General features: G+C 36.6%; 1 protein-coding gene across 1 annotated transcript in view; it reads left to right on the top strand.

Annotated features, from left to right (window-relative positions):
- Positions 1–3357: 3357 nt before the first annotated feature.
- RNF13 (ring finger protein 13) overlaps positions 3358–22701 on the top strand; it is a 115236-nt gene continuing 95892 nt past the window's right edge. Inside the window, exon 1 of the mRNA XM_012782846.3 lies at positions 3358–3522. The gene's annotated coding sequence lies outside the window, so the exon portion shown is untranslated. The remainder of the gene's footprint in view (positions 3523–22701) is intronic.

Genomic DNA, 22701 nt, shown 5'->3' with positions numbered 1-22701 from the left:
TGAAGAAATTAGAGTCTTTTCTAATCTTTGGCTAAAAATTCCCTGAAATAATTTTTATAAGTTCTGTTTGGTATTTTTTCACATTTGCCTACTCCATATTTATATGGATTCTTTATGGATTCTATTCCTTCTTTTTCCACAGTGATAATCTTATTTTTTGTTTTCAAAATGAAAATAGCTTTTTATCTAATTCTAAAATTATTTTTTCCCCCGATTCTAAACATGACAATGCCTAGAATGGGTTCATGTTTCTGATTGATTTCAGTGCTTAAGGAGACTGCCTGCATTCTTTTCAGTATTTAGGGAGAACTACTTCTAAGCCATGTTAGACAATTAAGTAATTGGGTATCTGTATTTTTTTATTGTGGTTGTTGTTTTACAATATTTTGGAAGTAGGAGATTCTATAATTACTTTTACATGCTATCTATTTGTATTTTTTTAGGAAGATTAAAAAAATCTGTTAGATACAAAACACTGAAAGCACATTTTCTTTTATAATATAAAAAGATAATTAGTGATATTTTAGTATTATGTGCCTATTAACCCTTCCTGTTCTTTAAAACTGTAATTAAGATATGTCAACCTTAGTGTCTAACCCACTTTAAAAAAAATTAATACATTTTTCCAATCTGTTTTTTTCCAATTTGCCTTTATTCAACACAGGTGGAGAGAATACATATTTTTGTTGGGTGTAGCAAAATTAGTCTGTCTAAATGCAGTGCCTGATGTGTTTAGTGTCTAAACACATTATCTTGTTCATAACTGCGAGAACTATACCTATTGTGATCTGTAGAGATTAAAGCCAGAAGTAAAATGTTCTGTACTCCAGGTGCCTTTTTTTTTTTTTTTTTTTTTTTTTTTTTTTTTTTTTTGTGAGACAGAGTCTCCCTTTGTTGCCCAGGCTAGAGTAAGTGCCCTGGAGTCAGCCTAGCTCATAGCAACCTCAATCTCCTGGGCTTAAGCAATCCTTCTGTCTCAGCCTCCCTAGTAGCTGGGACTACAGGCATGCACCACTATGCCTGGCTAATTTTTTGTATATATATTAGTTGGCCAATTAATTTCTTTCTATTTATAGTAGAGATGGGGTCTAGCTCTTGCTCAGGCTCCTTTTGAACTCCTGACCTCTAGCAATCCGCCTGCCTAGGCCCCCCAGAGTGCTAGGATTACAGGCCTGAGCCACCATGCCTGGCTCCAGGTGCCTTTTTTTTTTTTTTTTTTTTTGAGACAGAGTCTCGATTTGTTGCTCAGGCTAGAGTGAGTGCCGTGGCGTCAGCCTAGCTCACAGCAACCTCAAACTCCTGGGCTCGAGCGATCCTTCTGTCTCAGCCTCCCGAGTAGCTGGGACTACAGGCATGCGCCACCATGCCCAGCTAATTTTTTTTATATATATATCAGTTGGCCAATTAGTTTCTTTCTATTTATAGTAGAGACGGGTCTCGCTCTTGCTCAGGCTGGTTTTGAACTCCTGACCTTGAGCAATCCGCCCGCCTCGGCCTCCCAGAGAGCTAGGATTACAGGCGTGAGCCACCGCGCCCGGCCTTCCAGGTGCCTTTTATTTAAGGAACAAGCAAAGCTCCTCTCTATGCTTTTTTTTAACTCTGTAAGATGCAAATTCTTTATTTTACTATTTTTGATGTCATGCAAGAAATCTCTAATTTAATATACAAACCAATTTAAGATAATTTAATGAAAAATGCTTTTATATTGTAAATGTTTATATTAATTATAGTAGCCTTCTTAGTAACATTCCCAATCCTGACTTTTATTTATAACTTTCTTAAAGGCAGAACTGTGTTTTTTTTTTTTTTTGAGACAGAGTCTCACTCTGTTGCTGGGGCTAAAGTGCCTTGGCGTCAGCCTAGTTCACAGCAACCTCAAACTCCTAGGCTCAAGCATCCTCCTGCCTCAGCCTCCCCAGTAGCTGGGGCTACAGCTATACACACCCTGCTGGGATAATTTTTTTTTTTCTAGTTTTAGTTGTTCGGCTAATTTCTTTCTATTTATAGTACACAGGGGTCTCGCTCTTGCTCAGGCTGGTCTTGAACTCCTGACCTCAAGCAATCCTCCTGCCTCGGCCTCCCAGAGTGCTAGGATTACAGGAATGAGCAACCGCGCCCGGACAATAATTTGATTTTTAAACTTCTTTTATTTGAATACGCAATATTCGCAATGTTCAAAAATCGAAAGGCACAAAAGGACGCACAGTAGGAAAGGAGTCTTTCCTCCATTCCTGTGTCCCAGCTACTCAGGTCTCCCCAAGCAATCAAGTTACAGGTTACATCCAATGGTATTGTACTGATACTCTATGTGATAGTCTCCATCCTCCTCCCTTTTAAAAAAAGATGATGTTGAAGGATTTGAAGCCTGTAAAGGCCTTATTACTTGGAGGCCAAAGTGGGACCAGAATCTGTTTCCTGAGGTTTCAGTTCAGGATGCTGCAATCTCTGCACCAGGCCACACTGCCTCTCTCAAGTGGTGAGTTAGCAACTGGTTAATCAGTGTGGATAGTCCAATTTGGAAATATGTTTCGATTGGTTTAACATTGGAACAAACTGAAGGAGGAAGGCTTACCAGAAGGGCAGCAGGGAACCAGAGTTTTGGAACATCAAAAAGAGGCAAGGGTTTTAAAAGGCCGATCCAGTGGCTGAATCACAGGGTTTGACTTTTGCTGAGCCCCTGGGGCTGGCGCGTGTCAGGGCCAGAGTGCTGATGTCAGCGCGGCTCCGAGCCAGGCCTCGGGGGATTCGCGTTCAGGCTTCGGGCCACTCACACTTTTAACAACGCGACCCGGACTTTAAGGCGATAGCCTGGGGCCTCCCCACCCCGATCTCAGCCTGGCCTCGGTGCAGAGGGGACGAGGCCTTGCCCGGACCTCTGTAGCAGCTCGGGTGAATGTAGTGTAGGGAAAGGACGCGTCGGTGCCACAGCCAGGCCCGCCCCGGGGCAGGCTGCCAGGCGGGTCTTGGGCTACTTTGGTCCAACAGCCGGAGCCGATGAGGCCCACCCGCCCAGGCTGCGTGGTCCCGCGCCCTCCACACCCTACGGCCTCTGCTCTTCGGGGCACATGGCCGGCGGCAGGCGCCCCCAACCAATCCGCTTTGCCAGCCTGCTCCCTCCCCTGCCAAGAGCAGCTTCTTCAGCCGCGCTCCAGTTCCTCAGATGCTTGCCCCACCCTGCCCTTAGCTTCCCTTCCAGGGCAGGCCGATCACGCGGCCAAGAACGAGACTCGCGAACTGGGCATTTCTCCTAGCCCGGCAGAAGCAAGCAGCGAGACCCGGCGTGAGAGTGGGAAGGAGCCTTAACAGGCAACTCTGTGACCCAATGGTTTTCCGGTGCCTTCGAGTGCGGACCAATGAAGCTAGTGGGGCGGGACTTCCGCCTAGCTGTGGTGTTGTCGTCCCTGCTCCGACTCCCGGCTGTGGGAGTCGGTGCGGATATTCAGTCATGAAGTCAGGGTAGGGACTTCTCCCGCAGCGACGCGGCGGGCGAGCCTGTTTGTGTTCCCGGGGCCGGGCTTCCAGGTAAGAGCCTGTCCGGCTCCGTGGCGGCCGGGCGGCGGGTTGTCGGGCGGTCCAGAGAACACACCAACCCCCTGGTTGGCCCTCGAGCTCCGAGTCGGCCCTGCTACTGAAGTCTTTGCTGCTCCTCCCAAGCTGCGCACGGAGTAAATTAGGCTTTTGCAGAAGGAATAAAAAATAGCCCTGCCCTCGGAGGACAGTCTCCCCTGTTCCCCCATCCCGCGAGTTTGTATGGGTCTAAAGTTGTTGGGTTATCTGTTGTACTTATTAAATTCCCTTCCTGAGACTGCAGGAGCCTGGAAAGATGTTTGGAAGGCTTCGCTTGGTACACCACTTGCGGCAAAGTCCTCGAGCGAATTCGCTACACTTAGTCGCGTGGGCTATTTTGTCTTTGAGGAAGAGGGCAGTCACTTCCTTTCTTTCTTACCCTCCACCGGTTTTTTCCCCCCCTGGACGCTCAGATTGCAGGATGGGAGGTGACCCTGTTAAGGCGAGATACCACGTCTCTGCCCTCTTAACGTCAGCAGCTGTGCCAGGATGCTCATTGAGTTTACCTGCACAGATTATAGAACTCTGCCCCAGAGAAGGAGAGAGAGTGGACAGACACCGAAGCCAAGCGATAGTATCCCAGAAGCACTCACACAACTTTGGTGGCAGACACTGAGCGTTCTCTGCTAGCATTTGGTAAATTCCTCTATTTTGTCCTAACCTGGCAGTGATAAATTTACAAACTATCCTTTCATCCTTAGTTTCAGCACCGTGGGCAGCTGCTCACATCCTTTGTAGTTGCCCTAAACCTGCCTGGCCACTACTATTCGTCAGTGATGAGGCAGAACAGTGAAAACTAATGCATTCCTTTCAACAATGATGTGTTGTTCTCCAAGGAGAACATCTGCAGTCTTTGATATATTGATACAATATAAATAAGTAAGATGGGTGTTCCTGCAAAGTGTTCTTGTAGAGAAAACAGATCAATTCAAAATTTAAGGTAGGACTTGAAAGGGTTTAAACTATTTAAGCACAATTTTTAATGAGTTGAGATCAGCGCCATCTCAAAGTAACAAAATTGGACAGTGGTAGCAGTTAAAAAGAACTTTTAAGAAGCGTAGTGCAGTGCTGTAGTGCAGGGCCCATAGGGATTCATTAATGGATTTGGGGATCAATTTGATACGTTGACATAAGCATTAAAATGAAAGGAAGGAAGGAAGAAAGAAAAAGCGTCAGAGCATGTTCTGTGGAGTAAAAATAAATATTATTTCAAGAGACTTTTGTTTCAGTTTCTTTTAGTATGTGTGTGTCAAGATGAAGATGGAAATGTAAAGTGTGTTATCTTGGATTATGGCAAAACACAAATGTTTCAAAATACTAGATCCCAAATGTGGGAGTCAGGCTGGGTTCAGAGTTCTGCCACTTACTAATTTTGTGACATCATCTGTAAATGAGAGTTGTTTTGAGGATTAAATGAAATAAAATTTGCTACATAGTGAAGCCTCAAAGTTTTGTTGTTTGTTTGTTTGCTTGTTATTTTGGAAACTATTGGAGAGAAACACAGTTATTTCTCTCTATAAGGAATGACAGCTATTTATTAATATATTTTTTTACTTCTGCCTTTGAAGTCAGGCAGCTTGATGTCTTATCTCCATGTGTAATGTGAATCATGTGGACAAAAATCTTGGTTTGAGAGATTTAATACTGAAGGATTTGGGGTAAGTTCTCATCTATTCTTGTTTAAAGTTCATTTCTCTCAAGAATTTTGGAGGTGCCAAAATTGTTGGTAGCATTCAGCTTCCTTCCCTTGATATTTTTCTGCATCCCAAGGTAACGTAGATTTATCAGAGGCTTTTCAGGCCCTAATTTTAGCAAAGTGAGGATAGGACTAGGGGTATGACTATAGAGCTAGATTTATGTCTTTGAGTTAAGTTGAATAGGAAGGCATTTTGTGTTTTACAGTTCTTGCCATAAAAATGTATGAAAATGAAATGGCTTGGTCAAATATCATGGTATGCTTTGCCTACTTCATGTTTGTGTGACCTAAAAAATGTTGGCATTTAAATTAAAAGTATGATTCTGGACATTTTAAAATCTGGGAATTAATAATGTTTAGCAGAAGGCAAAATGAGTTTGAATCAAAAAGTGTTTTTTGCCATTTGGCATGTTGCTACCCTATGGTATTGTGTTTGGTAGTTTCACATTACATAAAAAGGGGAAGCAAGCTAGTAAGCATTATTTTCTCAAAAGAGGAAACAGAATTAGGAGGTAAGTGAATTCCTCTTAATAAAGCATGGTGGTGACTTGTTTAAAAATTTATGTATTCTGCAGATATATTTCGAGCATATATCAAAATATAGTATTAAGTTTTTATACAGGTTTTACACTACATAAAAGTTGATTTGGGAACAATGAGAGCATATGGTAGGTAGTGTTTAAATTTATATATGATAGCACGTAAATAACAACAAAATGGTAATAATAGTTAACATTGGTTATCATGGGCCAAATACAGTTCTAAGCACTTTATATTATCTCATGTAATTCTCACAGTTGTCAAGGTGGTAGATTATACACCTACCCTTTTTTATAGGTGGAAAACTAAGGTGTCATAGATATATAACATGCTGAATTCACACAGGTAGTTAATGGAGTAGCTGGAATTTAAACCCAGGTGTGTTGACTATATGAATCCTGTCCCTCTTATATCATATTTCATCAGAAAATACAGAATGCTGTGGGGCTAGTTTTGGATTCTTACTTGCTGGTAACTTTGGATAAGTTCCTCCTCAGTTTCCTTAACTCCTTCCTCATTATATTATTCTGGAGATTAGGATGATTTGTTAAGCACTAGACAGGGTATGTGTTCAGTAAATGATATGCCTCAGCGTTTTCCTTTTATTGAGGATTTGTTTATTTGAGAGATTGCTAGCAGTTGGAGGAGGATAGGAGAATATAATTCCACATAAGGACACTACTCAAGCAGAGGTACAGAGGTAGGAAAAGCAGAGTACATTTGCTAAGAATGTATGTTTAAGGAACAGGCTGGTAAAGATAGATGGATACAGGTTATGGAAATCCTTAAATGCCAGACTAAGGCTTTTGTATATGATTTTTAGTCAAGAAGAACCCCTCTTTATGGATATTAAGGATATTAATTTGGGAACAGGTCCAGTGGAGGAGTAGAAGCCTAGAGGCAGGAATATCATGGAGTTTAATTACAGTAATTTAGGCAAGAAGTGATGATTGTAGTGAAGAGTATAGATATGAAAAATGTTGAGATTGACATTGGGAACTGAAATAAGTACAGGCCTGAGACATTTTTGAGAGGTCACTGATGCTATTAGCAGAAATAAGGATATCATGGAGAATGGAGGGAATTTTTTTTGTTTGTTTGTTTTTTGTTTTTGGCTTCAGATGTGTGTCTAGTGGCATAGGGAGTTTAGACTTGGAGCTGAGGAGTTGTTCAGAAATTTGGAAATGTAACATGAAAACTGTAAGCTCCATGTAATTCTGTAAAAATGGAAGAGACTAAATGTTCACATTGTGAGGAAATAGCCTAAAGCAACTAGGCTTGTGGATCAAAGTTTCAGGAATGTTGCAACTCCTGAAATTTCTCAGAAGTACTAATTTCTCACTTTATAAAGATGCACCCATTTTTTTTTTCCATTTAGTATAATTTGATCTGTGTCCTGGGAGATCAGGAGGTAAGGTAGTGGGGAGGGAAAATTTTGTAAACCTAGCAAGGCTCCCATTTATTGCTTCAAAAGAGAACCAGTAAATTGGAGTCTAAGGATTCTTGCACTGAGAACTTTGAAAGAGGCTGTGATATTTGTATAGTGCCAGGCATTTATAAACAAACGTAGGTTGAATGTTGAATTGTTCTAACATCTCTAAATTTGTTATATTTCTTATCCTTCTTTGTTACCCTTAGTTGATAATAGTAAAACCTTTAAAATCAGAAAGCCTATGTGCTTATTATAGAGGACAGCATATGAAGTGAGGCGGGCAGCTGGAGAGATTGTATTTTACCCATAGTTAAGATTGTGGGAGAACAGCCTCAAAGGATAAGAGGAGAAGGCTGCATGGTGTGATGGGAAGAATAGAGATTCTATGAATAAATCTGTGCTAGAGATTCATAGAGATTCTATGAGTAAATTCTATGAATAAACCTGTGCTAACCATTCTCTGGTTTCAGTTTTCCCATTCTGTAAAATGATGTTGATGATAATACCAATTCTGAGAGTTGTTTTGAAAATTAGAGTTAATATTTGAAAAGTGCCTGGTACATGGTAGATGATAATGGAGATGTTTTTGTTACCATCAGTATCTTCATAAATGAGGGCAAACACAGAGATTCCAAGACCTATTATGAGAAGGAAAGAAAAGTATCCCAAGGCCCCTTGCACTTGAAAAAAGGCTCAGTATTAAGTAGTAGAAAGGCCTGTAGGTTTCCTTTCTTTGCAGATTTTCTAGTGTTTGGTTCAGTTGGGTAGGGCATGATGTTAAATTAAGTAGGAAAATCTGTCCAACTCTGAACTGTTTTTTAGTTCCTGTCATGCAAGTTCCAAGTAACTGGCCAATGAAACAAAAATTGTATTGTTGAGCATGAGAAGAACAAGGAAAGGTTTACATACTCTGTCATATATTGTTGGAAATATTACTTGAATCTTGCTACTTATGGATTTTTTGAAAGTATTCGTTCACTCAACAGACATTTATTTTTTCATCTGGAAAGTCTTTATTTCACCTTCAATTTTGAAAGATTGATTTATTGAATATAGGATTTTTGGTTGGCAGTTGTTTGTTTTGAGCACTAAGAATATGTTATCTCACTGCTTTCTTGTCTCTATTGTTTCAGCTGAGAACTCAGCTATTAATCTTATTGGAGTTCCCTGATAAGTAATGCATTATTTTTCTCTTCTTACTGTTTTTAAGATATTCTCCTAGTTTTTTACTTTCAGCATTTTTACTATAATGTGTCTGTGGTATCTTTGCATTTATCCCACTGGGAGTTCATTGCACATTTTTGATAAATAAGTTATTGTTCCTCAATAAATTTGAGAAGTTTTTGGCCATTATTTCCTTGAAAATATTTTCTGTTCCTTTCTCTCTCTCACTTTATGGTACTTCCATTTTGCATATATTGATGCATTTAATATCCATATTTCTCTGAGTGTCTGTTCATTTTTCTTCATTATTTTTTCTCTGTTTTGTGTTATCTCTATCGATCTGTCTTCAAGTCTGCTAATTCATTCTTCCAGTTTTTTTCTTTTTTTTTTTCTTTTAGTAGATTTAGGAGGTACAAGTGTTTTTGTTTTGTTTTGTTTTTGATATTTGGATGAATTGTATAGAGGTGAAGTCAGGGATTTTAGTGTAGCTGTCCTCTGAATAGTATACATTGTACCTGATAGTAATTTTTGATTCCTCACCAACATACCTCCTTTTGAGTCTCCAAAATCTATTATACCATGTATTCCTGAAAACAAGACAGGGTCTTATATTTGTTTTTCCTCAAGAAGATACCCTAGGGCTTATTTTCAGGGGATGAGTTACTTTTTTTTAAGTATGGTACAACAATCTACATTTATTCAAATATAGTTAAGTCATCGTCTTCTGGAACGTCATCATAACTCTCCAAACACTGAATTCTGTCCTGAATTTCTTGCGACTCTATTTCCTTTAGAACCATTGGCCCCAATCTCTCATGTTGAGCAATAGAGCTCTCATGGGGCAGATGAGAAGGGCTGCTCATCTTCTTTACCGCTCCATGATGAAATTCATGGGTTGTGCAGATATGCTGCATAGCCATGCCCATTATTAGGTCTTATTTTCGGGGTAGGGCTTATATTGCGCAAATGCTTAGAAATCCTGCTAGGGCTTATTTTATGGGTAGGTCTTATTTTTGGGGAAACATGGTATCACTCTGTATGACCATGTATACCCATTGCTTAGCTCCCCTTATGAGTGAATACATGTGGTATTTGTTTTTGCATTCCTGAGATACTTCACTTAGGATAATGGCTTCCAGTTCCATCCATATTGCTTTGAAAAACATTATTTCATTCTTTTGTATGGCTGAGTATTACTCCATGGTATATATACACATCACACTTTCTTTATCAGCTCTTCAGTTGACAGACACTTAGGTTGATTCCATATCTTTCATGTCTTTGAATTGCACTGCAGTAAACATATGAGTGTATGTGTTTTTTTTATATAATGACTTCTTTTCCTTTGGATAAATACACAGTAGTGAGATTGCTGGGTTGAATGGTAGGTGTACTTTTAGTTTTTTGAGGAATCTCCATACTGTTTTCCATAGAGGTTATACTAATTTACATTCCACCAACTGTGTATAAGCATTCCCTTTTCACCATATCCATGCCAACATCTGTTGTTTTTTTACTTTTTAATAATGGCCATTCTGACAGGGTTAAGGTGGTATCTCATTATGGTTTTAATTTGCATTTTTCTTAACAGACATCTATTAAGAACCTTCTATGTCAGGCACTGCTCTAAGACAAAAATTCTTGCCCTCATGGAGCTTATCTTCTAGTGGGAGAAGTAAGGTGCCTTTTCATGATAGAAAGTAATTAAGTTTTTCTTGTACTACGTACTTATAAATATTTAAGCAGGTAACAATCATGAATACTATACCAGATTGTAACTAATTTTGTAGAGGAAGGAACCACATCTTTCTGTCTCATGTTTGTCTTTGCCTTCCCCCCTTTCTCCCAGTGGAATAACTTATATGTATTTAATGTTCAGTAAATGTGGGTGCTCGGTAAATATTATGACAAGGAGAAGGAGACTGTTAAGGCAGGGCCTAGATCTTTAGGATAGAGGAATCAGTTAAATGCAGCAAGTATTAAGGACCCATGGACTCATTGAGGGTGGGAGATTGAGGGTGGGAGAAAAGAGAAGTGTGCTATGAATTGCATTGTTTGCCTTGTCTATGAGGTTGGAATGGAAATAAAGTTATATTGCAGCTGAGGGTATCAACATTAAGTGACTCTGGGTGTTACCCAACTTGCCCATTAATTAGCTGGGTGACTTTGCATAAATAACTTTACCTCTCAGTTTATTTCCTCATCTGTAGATAAGGTAGTTCAAATTTTCGAGTTAAAATCCGCTTTTAAGACTTCTTTGTAAAATGTCTATTGTACTAATGCTTTACTTTACTAACAGATAATATAGAACTGATAAGCTTCCATTGAATAAGCATTGAGCTAAATTTCTACTCTTAGTTAATGAACTAGATGTTTTAAAAAGGATACCTACAAAATTAATGTTGTATTTGATGCTATTTACTAATAAGTATGCATTGTAATTTTTAAAAATAGTGCAGCTGGTAGGGTTGGGCGTGATGGGTCATGCTTGTAGTCCCAGTGCTTTGGGAGGTGGAGGCAAGAGGATCTCTTGAGGCCAGGAGTTTGAGACCAGCCTGAGAAACATGTGAGACTCTCTTTCTACAAATAAAATTAGTAGGATATGGTGACATGCACCTGTAATACCAGCTACTCAGGGGGCTGAGGCAAAAGGAATGGTTGAGCCCAGGAATTTGGGGTTACAGTGAATTATGATTGTGCCACTGTATTCCAGCCTGGGCAACAGGGTGAGACCCTGTGTCTAAATAAATAAATAAGCAAAATACAGCCTAATATATAGTTTTCTCCTTTGCCATTATGTAAAGGAAAAATAAGCCATAGTATTTTAGATCTTAATAATGGATCATAATAGTTATTCACACTTTCAAACTTTATACAATAGTCAGTTGCCTCTGATTATTGTGCTATGCTAGGCACTGTATATAGACTCAGAAAATATATGGTTCCTAACTTTAATGAGCTTAAAGAATAATGGGAGTGATGAACAATTTAGTTGTTACATTGTGGTGGCATAGAGAAGCACATAATGAGAGAGTGGGAGAAGAGAAAGTTCATATGCTTAGAGGAGAGACTGGAAGAATGAATGGCAAGGGACTAAGCTGGAGACATAGACAGGAGCCAGTTTATGAAGAATTTAGTTCTGAACTTTATTCTGAAAGCTGTTTATTCTGTTAAGGAATTTTATGAAAGGAGTAACATGATCAGGCATTTTTATATCTATCTTTAGAGTTCTCTTAAGAGAACATGATCCATATGGAAAATATTTGTTATTTCTAATGATTTTTCAATGGTGTAGACCTTCTCGGAGAGATCAGTCTTTTAACTTGGAAATAGAGTGTAAGAAACTTTGTTAATTTTTTGGTTTTAGGGTATCAATGATCATAAATATTCAGACATTGAAATACTTAAAATGTTCATAACTACATTAATGTAAATTGAAAAGAAAACTGAAAATTTGGGATATTTTGTTCATTAATATAAGAGAGCTTCTAGTCAGCTATAAAAATTTGGTTTAAAATCATTTCTAAGGGATTAGAAATTTGTCAAGCTTTGATTGGATATGAGTGTAGTTCAGGCTCAGTTTCTAATGATCTAGGTAGATAGTTAAAACTTTATAGGGAGAATGAATTTCCAGTGGGAAATAATCCCACTGAGGAACTGGTAAAAGATGAATATTTCTGAATCAAGACATGGGAGGTTATGAGTTGAACTTCCATTTTACTTAGATATAAAACAACTCATTAAATGTTGAAGAATACTTTATCTGCCTAATTACTGTATATGTAATTTACATATTTGATCTTCAAAAGGAAAAACTGTTTGCAGTTTACACATTTGTCCAACATGAATTATAGATGTCAGTTGCTTTTTTCTTGAAAAAAAATTATTTGAAGTAAAATTCAGGTAGCGTAATCATTTTAAAGCAAACAATTTAGTACATTTGCAGTGGTGTGAAACCACCGCTTCTATCTAGTTTCAAAACATTTTTATCACCCAAAGTAAAATCCTATACCCATTAAGCAGTTATTCCTCATTCCCTGGATGCCCCTGGCCCATGGCAACCACCAATATGCTTTCTGTTTCTATGGATTTACTTATTCTGTATATTTCATATAAATGGAATCATTCAGCATGTGACCTTTTATGCCTGGCTTGGCAAAATATTTTCAAGGTACACCCATGTTGTAGCATGTATCAGTACTTCCTTTTTTACAGCTAAAGAATATTTCATTGTGTGTATATATCAGTTTATCTCTTCATCTGTTTGTTGATACATATTTGGGTTGTTTCCACCTTTTGACTATCATGAATAGTGTTGCTGTGAGCCTTTGTGTCCTAAGATTTGTTTGAGTACCTGCTTTCACTTATTTTGTGTTTTAAAAAGAGTTATTACCATCCTTATGGGTATGAAGTGATATCTCACTATGCTTTTCATTTGCATTTCCCTGATGACTAATGATGTTGGGCATTTTTTCATGTACTTCTTGGCCATTTGTATATCTACTTAGGAGAAATTTCTGTGCATGTTCTTTGCCCTTTTTAAAAATTGAGTTATCTTTTTGTATTGAGTTGTGTTTTTATATACTCTGGATACTAGACCCTTATCAGATGTATGATGGGCAAATATTTTCTTACAATGTGTGGATTGTTTTTTTTTCCTTTCTTGATAATGCCCTTTGATATATAAAAGTTTTTAATTTTGATCAAGTTCAATGTATTTGTTAATTTTTGTTATTCATGCTTTTGGGGTCATATCTAAGATTTCATTGCCAAATCTCAGGTCATGAATATTTACCCTTGTGTTTTCTTCTAAGAGTTTTATAATTTTAGCTCTTATATTTAGGTCACTGATCCATTTTGCATTAATTTTTATATATGATATGAGTTAGGGTTACAACATTGTCTTGCATGTGAATATCCAGTTGTCCAATATCACTTATTGAAGAGACTGTTCTTTCCCCATTGAATGGTCTTGGCGTCTTTATTGAAAATCAATTTGTCATAGATATATGGGTTTATTTATGGACTCTCAATTCTACTTTTGTCTATGTATCTATCCTTATGCCAGTACCATACGATTTTGATTACTGTGGATTTATAGGAAAATTTCAAAACTGGGAGATGTGAGTCCTCCAGCTTTGTTCTTTTTAAAAAATATTTTGCCTATTCAGGGCCCCTTGCAATTCCATATGAATTTGAGGGTCCACTTTTTCCATCTTGCATACAAGGCCATTGAATTTTTGAGAGGTAATATATTGAATCTGTAGATTGCTTTGGGAAGTATATCGCCATCTTAACAATTTAAGCTGTCTAATATGTGGATGTGTCCTTGATTTCTTTCAGCAATGTTTTTTGTGTATTATAATTTTCAGTGTACAAAAGGTCTTCTTTGTCAAATTTATTCCTGAATATTTTATTTTTTGGATGCTATTATAAATGGAAGTTTTTCTTAATTTCATTTTTGGATTGTTCATTGCTGGTCTATAGAAACAACTGATTTTTCTGTGTAATATTAATTGCTTTTAACACTCATTTACTTTCTTTTTTACCTATACAAGTTGATCACTTATGTAAATAAAGTGGAAAGTGAAACATTAAAGAATTTGAGCCGTATGATGTATGATTATCCTGAATATGGGGAGTATGTAGTATCTTTTTAGCATAGTGTTGAACTATTATACATGTACTATTATCTTATTATACATGTACTATTAGTTTCCTGCTATCATGTTACATAGTTACATGTATTTGGGCATTATAAAAGAAGATAGAACATTTTATTTTCTTTAGGTTTGGAAAAAGGTGCCAATACATAATTTATTTTCAAAAAAATTTTTTTTGTGACTTAATTCTGATGTTATGGAGAAAGCCATAGGGGTAAACATTTATCGGAGTCTGATTCAGAGATCTATGAATTATAAAGTTAAGACTGGAATGGAAGGTGATTTGAACATATAAATTATCATAATATATATTCATTTATCTTAATTTTTCTTGAAAGAAGTTTACAAATATTTAATCTTAAATATTTCATTGCGGAGACATGAACAACTTTGACGTCATAAGTAATTAAAGAAATGCAAATTTATATAATACTTGGATGATCTGGGAATGGTGAGATTTCATTATACAGACCTTTATTTGAATCTTAGCTTCAATGTTTAAAAAGTCAGTGATATTGGGCAAATTATGTAAAAATAATAGCAAATACTTATAAAGTGCTTGCTATGTATTAAGCATTATTATAAGTACTTTCTTATTGATCTGAGTCTTATTTTCCTATCTTTATGGAAAGGCAGTGGAACCTACTTCATAGAGTTGTGAGCATTAAAAGAAATAATGTATATTAAGCATTCAATAAACTAGCTATTTTTATCATTTATAATTTTATTAACACCAACGAAGATGAAAAATGATAATGAAATGCACATTTATTTGGAAATATAAATAGGAACATTCATTCTGGAAAGCAATTTGAGAATAAATATATATTAAGTCTTAAAAAGTTTCTTTGGTTTAGTGATTCCATATCTAGGAAACTAGTCTGAGAAGATAATCAGAAATGTGGAAAGGGATTTATATTTATCGTACAATTATTTGTAACTAAAATAGTTGGATTTGACTTAATATTGTACAATAAGAGAATATAGTTAGACAAAGTTATGATCCAGCCATGTAATGCAATACTATGTAGCTGTTAACATAATGGTTATGAAGAGTTTTAATAACAAGGGAAAATGTTTGATATAATTTGAAGTAAAAAAAAAACATACAAATCATAATACAATATGATACAAATGATGTAAAATATGCATGGAAAAAAGACTTAGTCATGGTTGGATCAGGGAAGCAGAACCATTGTGATGCAAGTGCTATAGAATAAGGGATTAAAATTTAGGAAGTTGTGGTGGCCCATTAAGATGTATATACAAGGCTGTTGCCTTTGTGTCTGGTGTGTTGGGGGAGCTGGGTCATTTACAGGTGAGCTGGATGGCAGTTAGGGAGGAAAGCTGAAAATGAGATTGGGAGAGAAAGGATCTATTGGAACCTGTGATAATAAATTGCAGCACACAAATGCAAACACTCATTTCTGTGAATGTTAAAATTATGCATAATCAAGTTTTTCTTTATACTTTCCAATGAGCATTATCTTTAGTATTAGTAAAAAATCATAAAAGTTTGATTAGATAGCAGTATAATAAATGCTGTGTAAAGATTAGAGGATAATTATGGTAGTATTAACTATAGTAAATGATGAGATCAGAGTTAGAAATTCGATTCCTATATTACAGCTTTCCTTATAGTCTTTGCACTTAAGTTTGAAAGCTAAATTCAGCCGGGTGTGGTGGCTTATGCCTGTAATCCTAGCACTCTGAGAGGCCGAGGCAGGAGGATTGCTTGAGCTCAAGAGTTCCAGACCAGCCTGAGCAAGAGTGAGACCCCGTCTCTACTAAAAATAAAAAAAAAAATTAGCTGGGCATCATGGCCTATGCCTGTAGTCCCAGCTACTCAGGAAGCTGAGGGAGAAGGATCGCTTAAGCCCAGGAGTTTCAGGTTGCGGTCATCTATGATGATACCACTGCATTCTACCCTGGGTGATAGAGAGAGACTGTCTCAAAAACAGCTAAATTCAGTTTATCAGGTTCTGGGAGAATCCACAGTGATTTTTATCTAGCTTCAAATAAGTTATTTTGAACTTTGGAAGACATTATATAATAAAAATAAAATAATGTTTTTTAAATTTTGAAATAATTACAAAGTTACAGGAAAGTTGTAAAAACAGTACAGAGATCTTTTTTTCCCTAAGTCATTTGAGAGAAAGTTGTCCTGATGCTCTGTAACCCCCAAATATGTTAGTGTGAGGTTCCTATAAACAAGAATATTCTCCTTGCAGAAATGGCTGACTTTAGGGTTGGGACAGGAAAAAGTACAAGGTGGGATTGGAAAATCTTATGCCAGAAAACAAAGAAGAACTCAAAAGTGATGGGAACATGTTAAAAAGACACAGAGACCAGTTTTAATGAGTCTCCACTGGCTAAATTGGAGACAGTTGGGCATCAAAATAATAATACTGTAGCAGATTATAACCCATTGAATAAATCAGGAATCTGTGATTCCATACCGATATAAATAAATACATGAATAAATTGAAATTTTGATGAGAAATGGGATAGTTTCTGTGGTAGACAGAATAATGACCCCCACAAAGATGTCCATATCATAATATCTGCAACCTATATGTTATCTTGTATGAGAAAAGGAACTTTGCAGATATGATTAAGGATTTTGGGGTAGGAAGATTATCCAGTATTATGCAGGTGGGCCCAGTGTAATCACAAGCATCCTTAAAAATGGAAGAGGGAGGCAGAAGAGGAGTTTGGAAAAATGTGATTTTAGAAGGAATCAATCTATCATTGCTGGCTTTGAAGATGGAGGAAGGGGCCACAAGCCAAGGAATGTGGGCGGCCTCCAGAAGTTCATAGGTACAACAATCAAATTGTTGTATAATTTAAAATATTTTCATTTAAAACATACATGGATAATAAACCCATTGAATAAATCAGGAATCTGCGATTCCATACTGATATAAATAAATACAAGAATAGACTCTAGGCTAGAGTAGAAAAGAAGTTGTTTTTTTAAGAGATGGAGTCTCACTATATTGCCCCCACTAGGTGCAGTGACTATTTTCGGGCACAGTCATAGCACACTATAGCCTTGAACTCCTGGGCTCAAGTGATCCTCCTACGTTAGCTTCCCAGATAGCTAGGACTACAAGTGTGCACCACCATGCATATGGCTCTACAATAGAAATTTGTATGACTTTAAAAAAATAAACGATACTATTATGGTAGTGTTACAGACCCAGCTCCCTTGATGATACATTAATGGCCATGGATTCACATTACTCTTTCCTTAGTGTTAAGTGAGAGAAGCACTGCTGTATTTAAATACTGCTAAGAACAGAAAGGTAATTGTGTCAATTATTAATTTATTATTTCTCTGCTCCAAATTCATCCCTCAGTACCTACTCTATGATAATGGACTGGACTTTGAACATTTCTCTTTTATAAAGAACATGATGTTAAACTTTATCAGACGTTAGAGGAAGGTGATTTTTTTCTTCCTAGTTCCCGTGAGTTGTGTTTTGCTTTTTCTTATTCCTGCTGCATGATCTCTCAACAAGTGCATGTGGTGGGGACATCCAGTGGTGCTCTGCCTCACCCATGTGTCCAGAGTGCACAAGTCTTTGGTGATCTCACACCCCACTCCAGGCTTGGTGACTGCTTTGCCATGACTTTTCCTATGTGGACACCATGTATTCCAGACCTTATGGATGAAGTGCTTTGACTACCTCTGCTCAGGGAATTGTTTCCTGCAACTCTCTTGATGTAGATACTGCACATTCTAGGCCTTGTGCCTGCAACAGTGCCCTGAGTACCTCTGTACATCTACCTATCAGCCTCAGCTTGTCTGTACCCCAGAGGGTTGTTTCCTACTTGCCTGGCAACTTTGGACCAGCTCTGGTCTGGTCAACCCAGTGAAATTATCTTTTATTTAGTGTGCTTCAGCCATAACCTACTCTGATGAGAACTGAACTTGAGCCTCGGGGAGGGGACCCCTCTTCCAAGTTTGTCTTTTTGGAGTAACTCCCTCCTTACTCTCCTATCATAGTTTATAATTCCTTTGTTGATTTATATTAATAATTGACATACAATAAATGGTACATATTTAAAGTGTATACTTTGATAAATTCTACCATATAACCATGAAACCGTCACCATGATAAAGTTAATAAACATATCCATCACTCCCAGAAGTCTCCTCATGCCCCATTGTAATTCCTCTCTCTTGCCCTTTCCCACCTCTGTTTATATTTATTGTCCTATCATAGCTTAATAATTATTATATTAAACATTTTTTGTTTACTGTATAGTTTCTTTCTGCCCCTGCTGGTACGGAATTGGTGTCTGGAGTGGCTCCAGGAGATAGAACTAAAAATATGAGTTTTTGGCATTGGTTTGGTTATGCCTTTGTACCTGAGCACAGTGCTGAGCAACTTGTCAGAGGAAAATGGGACACTAGTAATCCATGGCGTAGGAATTAATTAAGCTATCACTATCACTTAATGTGATAGTTTATGTGGCTGATTGTGATGCATTGCCAACTGATGCACATACCTCGGAGCCCAAGTGGCTGCTACATTTGACGTTTATGGCAATAATGATAACTATTAATATAAGGACTGTGGTGTGGGATAGAATATTTTTGAGTGTATTTGAGGACTTACAGAAAGAAAATGACAGCTCAGATTTGTAAACTCCTTGTTCAAGTTCTGCCTGCATTTATTCTTTTTTGATTGCACATTTTACTTCAGAAGAAATCATTTCATCTCCAAATTGTGACTAGACTTGTGAATTAAAGTCCTTGTTGCTTGCTCATTAAAAATGTTTTTCTGTGTAAAAGTAATGCACACTTCGAAAACTTGAGCAGGTGGAACAGATTTCTGTTAAGATTTCTGCTTTTTCCCCCCACTAGTCTTTTGTATAGTATATTTATAGAAAGTGAAATAGGCTTTAGAAGGTTTTAATTTTTTATTCTGAAACATGCAAATAAATATAAAGAAAATAATAAAAACTACATAAAATCTCACCACTCAGAGTTTATATGTATTAACAAATAGTTTTATTCTTTACATAATATTTTTGTATTTTTTAGTATTAAACTACAGTTGGCCTTCTGTATCCATGGGTTCTGTATGGGTGGATTTAACCAATATTCAAAATATTTGAAAAAAAAAATTGATGGTTACATCTGTACTGAACATGTAAAGACTTTTTTGTTGTTATTTCATAAACAGTACAGTATAACAACTACTTACATAGCATTTACATTGTATAAGTTATAAATATTATATGTATAAGTTATTATAAGATGATTTAAAGTGCATGGGAGGGTGTGCATAGGTTATATGCAAATACTACACCATTTTATAAAAGGAACTTGAGCATCTGTGGATTTTGGTATTCATGGAGTGCGCACCTGAAACCAATCCCCCACAGATACTGAGGGGTGACTGTATATAAAAAATATATAAAGTTTTAATATTAACATTTTTAATGTTAAAAGTATTAAATGATTTTTTTAAAGCATAGTTAGCAGGTTGCCGCATTCAGATGCTCTGAAGATGATATCAAGATAGGCTGTGTTTACAGTCATTTTACAAATATTAAGCACCTAATACATGTTAGGTACTGTTTAGGTACTTGTGATAGATATCCATAAAATTAAAGATTCTTGTCCTTGAGGGGTATATATTAATATCTTTATGGCAAAGATGGACACTAAACAATGAACATAACAGTTATGAAAATTATATTAATAATATGATAGAAAGTCATGACTATTATGATAAATAAAGGCAGAGGAAGTTAAGAGGGGTGAAGCATGGTAGGTACATAGGCAGGTTGCAAACACTTGCCAAGGGAGAGTGGGGTACAGAAAAGAAGGCCAGTAACAAAGCTGTCGATAATATTTTAAAGAAAACAGTTGTTATAATCAATGGAAATGGTCTGGTGCTCGGGACTTCTCCACCATTCACATAATAGGTGAAATTTCATACTTAACATTCAAAATGTGTATGGGTTGTTGGATATGTTCTGCTTTTTGTTCAGGAATTGTGCGTAAATTAAAGAAGGAAGATTTGGGATAGGGATGATAAGTAGGGGAATTGGTTCATTTATTCAGTCAGTTAGCTTTTAGCTCCTACACATAGAATGCAATCCCCTAAAATAGGGAAACTGGAATGACAGTGCAAGTTGCTTTTTCTCTGTGTTGTTTTTGTTTTATTTTACAAGGTGGTTTTGAGGATTAGAAGGGAAAACATTCATGTCAAATGCTTAACACAGTGCTTGGCATAAAATTAAATTTTCTGGCAATGTTGGCTATAGTGATTGGTGACATTTGTGTGAAGTATCATAAAAATAAAAAATTCTGGTTCAGATTGATTGGTACTTTCAAGTCAAGTACACTGGTCATGATATTTTTTATAACCAAGAAAACCAGAATTTTCTATCATCTTTTCCTAAATGATGCTTAAGATTGTGAAATTCATGAAAGCAATTTCATTGTCAGTTGTCTTTTTCTTGTTTGTTTTGTAGCTTATTGCTAGGGTTGGTAGCCCTATGGTACTGGTGACAACAGTCATGAAATGTGTTTTTGTTAGCACTCCTATTTTCCTCTTTTTTTCCTGCTTTTTCTTCTCTAGTTTGACTCTCTACCCACTACCATTGACTTGCAAGAAGTTTCTGAATAATGACTTGATATACCACTTGCCAATCTTTGGCTTGAAAACAGTATTTTCCAAGTTTGACTTGATCATGAGGATTCACTAAAGAACAGTTTTAAAAAGTCAAATTGTATATTTTCTGTGTAAATTTCCAGGAGAGTGGCCTGGCAACATTTATTTTTATCACAGGCCCTGGATGATTTGTGATATATTGCACTACAGTGTATTTTCCAGACTTCCCTGGTGATAAGAATCACATGGAGCACATGTTAATAATATGAATAATATAGATTACCACATCCTGTCTCATATTCACTGAATGAGAAGCTGTAACTTTGGGGTTGAATAGGAGTCTAGTTTTTAATATTTGCTTATTTGTTGACTCACTTTGTGTGTGTGATCTTGGTAGACTTCTGTTTGCCAGTTTTTCAAAATATTTCCTTGTAGTCAGAAAAACAAAACAACAAAAACCTTGTTTTGAATGCCAGGATGCTTTGTTTTTATTTTTATTTTTTCTTTTTAAAAATGATCAGAGAACACAGATACAGAAGAATGCATGAAACATTTGTGTACAGTTTAAATAACAGTTAAAAAGCAAGTTTCTGTCTCACCACAGCCTAGGTCAAAGTACAGAATATTGCTGGCCTCCCAGAAGCACTATTTCCCCGATCACATTCCCCTTTGTCATTTCATTTCAATGAAGATTACTTCTTCTCTTTTCTTTATGTTTTTTCTCTTAAATGTGAATATGTATATAATATCATTTATTTTGAATTTTAAATAGCTTCATATGAATGGAATCATAGTGTTTGCATTCTCAGTGACTTGTGTCTTTTGCTCAACTTTGTTCTTGTGAGATATATCCATGTTGGTCATGTAGCTGTGATTCATTTCAATTACTCTAGAGAATTCTATTATATGCATATTCCACAATTTACTAATTCTACTTGTTAAAGAAAAAATTATTCAGTGACACTTGTTAAAGCACAGTAAGGAAGACTATTCAGGACCTTCTTGATAGGTACAGTGACCACTACAGTAGTATCTTGTAGTAGAGGAGAGAGATTAGACTCAATTCCGAATACAGCATGAGCAATTGGGAATTTATAGTGAAGGAGCAGTGTGGGGGTCAGTGGTTATGGAAAATTACTAAGAGAAAACATCACGGGTAAGAGGGATTCTGGCTAAACCGACCTAACTGCATTCTTGCTAAAGATAGGCCAGAGTGATGATATATCACCTGGGGGATGGTGGAGGATGAGGAACCTGATCAGATATAGACAATGATCAGATACTGAGGATGGGCGTTTTTGCTAAGCTGACTTAGCAGGGTTCTTTGCTAAAACTGGATCTTACAAGGAACTGCACAGATGGTCTAGTAGAAGATTCAGAAGCCTGACTAAAGTTTAGCCAAGCCAAGAGTCTTTCTCATACTTTAATGAATAATGCTTAATAATGTTTAATATCAAAAAGACAACTATTACCTATGTCTGCATAAGGTCAAAGGTACATTTGGGGGAAGAACAGAACATGAGTTCTGTCATTTAACAGTAGAAATATCTTTGATCGTATTAGTTAATATTTTGAAAGAAATAATTAAGTATTGTCTTCATGGGAAAAAAAATGCAACATGAGTAGATACATTGATAACAGTTGGTATGAAGGCCTTGGGGTTGGAAAGAATTTTTTGTCTTAAGGAAACCTATCTTTTAAAATTAAAAATTTGTTCATTTTGTTTCATTTGTTGAAAAAGTCAAATTGTAAAACAACTGTTGCATAGCTGAAAAAATTTTGATTTGGTTGACAGCAGTAAAAAGTTTTAGATGAGATTTGTTTTCAGTTTGGATGGCTTCATGTTAGTGGATTTAGCTGAGCAAGCTTCTGTTTCTTTGCAAAAAAAAAAAAAAAGGCCTTTTTTGTTTCCTTAAAAAGTAAAGCCTTATTGTTTTTGTTCTGTTTTATTTGCTGCTGTAATACTTGTACTTATTACAACTTCTGAGCTATTCTCTCTAA

The sequence above is a fragment of the Microcebus murinus genome, chromosome 1 (assembly GCF_040939455.1).
Source record: "Microcebus murinus isolate Inina chromosome 1, M.murinus_Inina_mat1.0, whole genome shotgun sequence".
In the NCBI taxonomy this organism is placed as follows: Eukaryota; Metazoa; Chordata; class Mammalia; order Primates; family Cheirogaleidae; genus Microcebus; species Microcebus murinus.
This window is presented reverse-complemented; position numbering and strand designations above follow the sequence as displayed.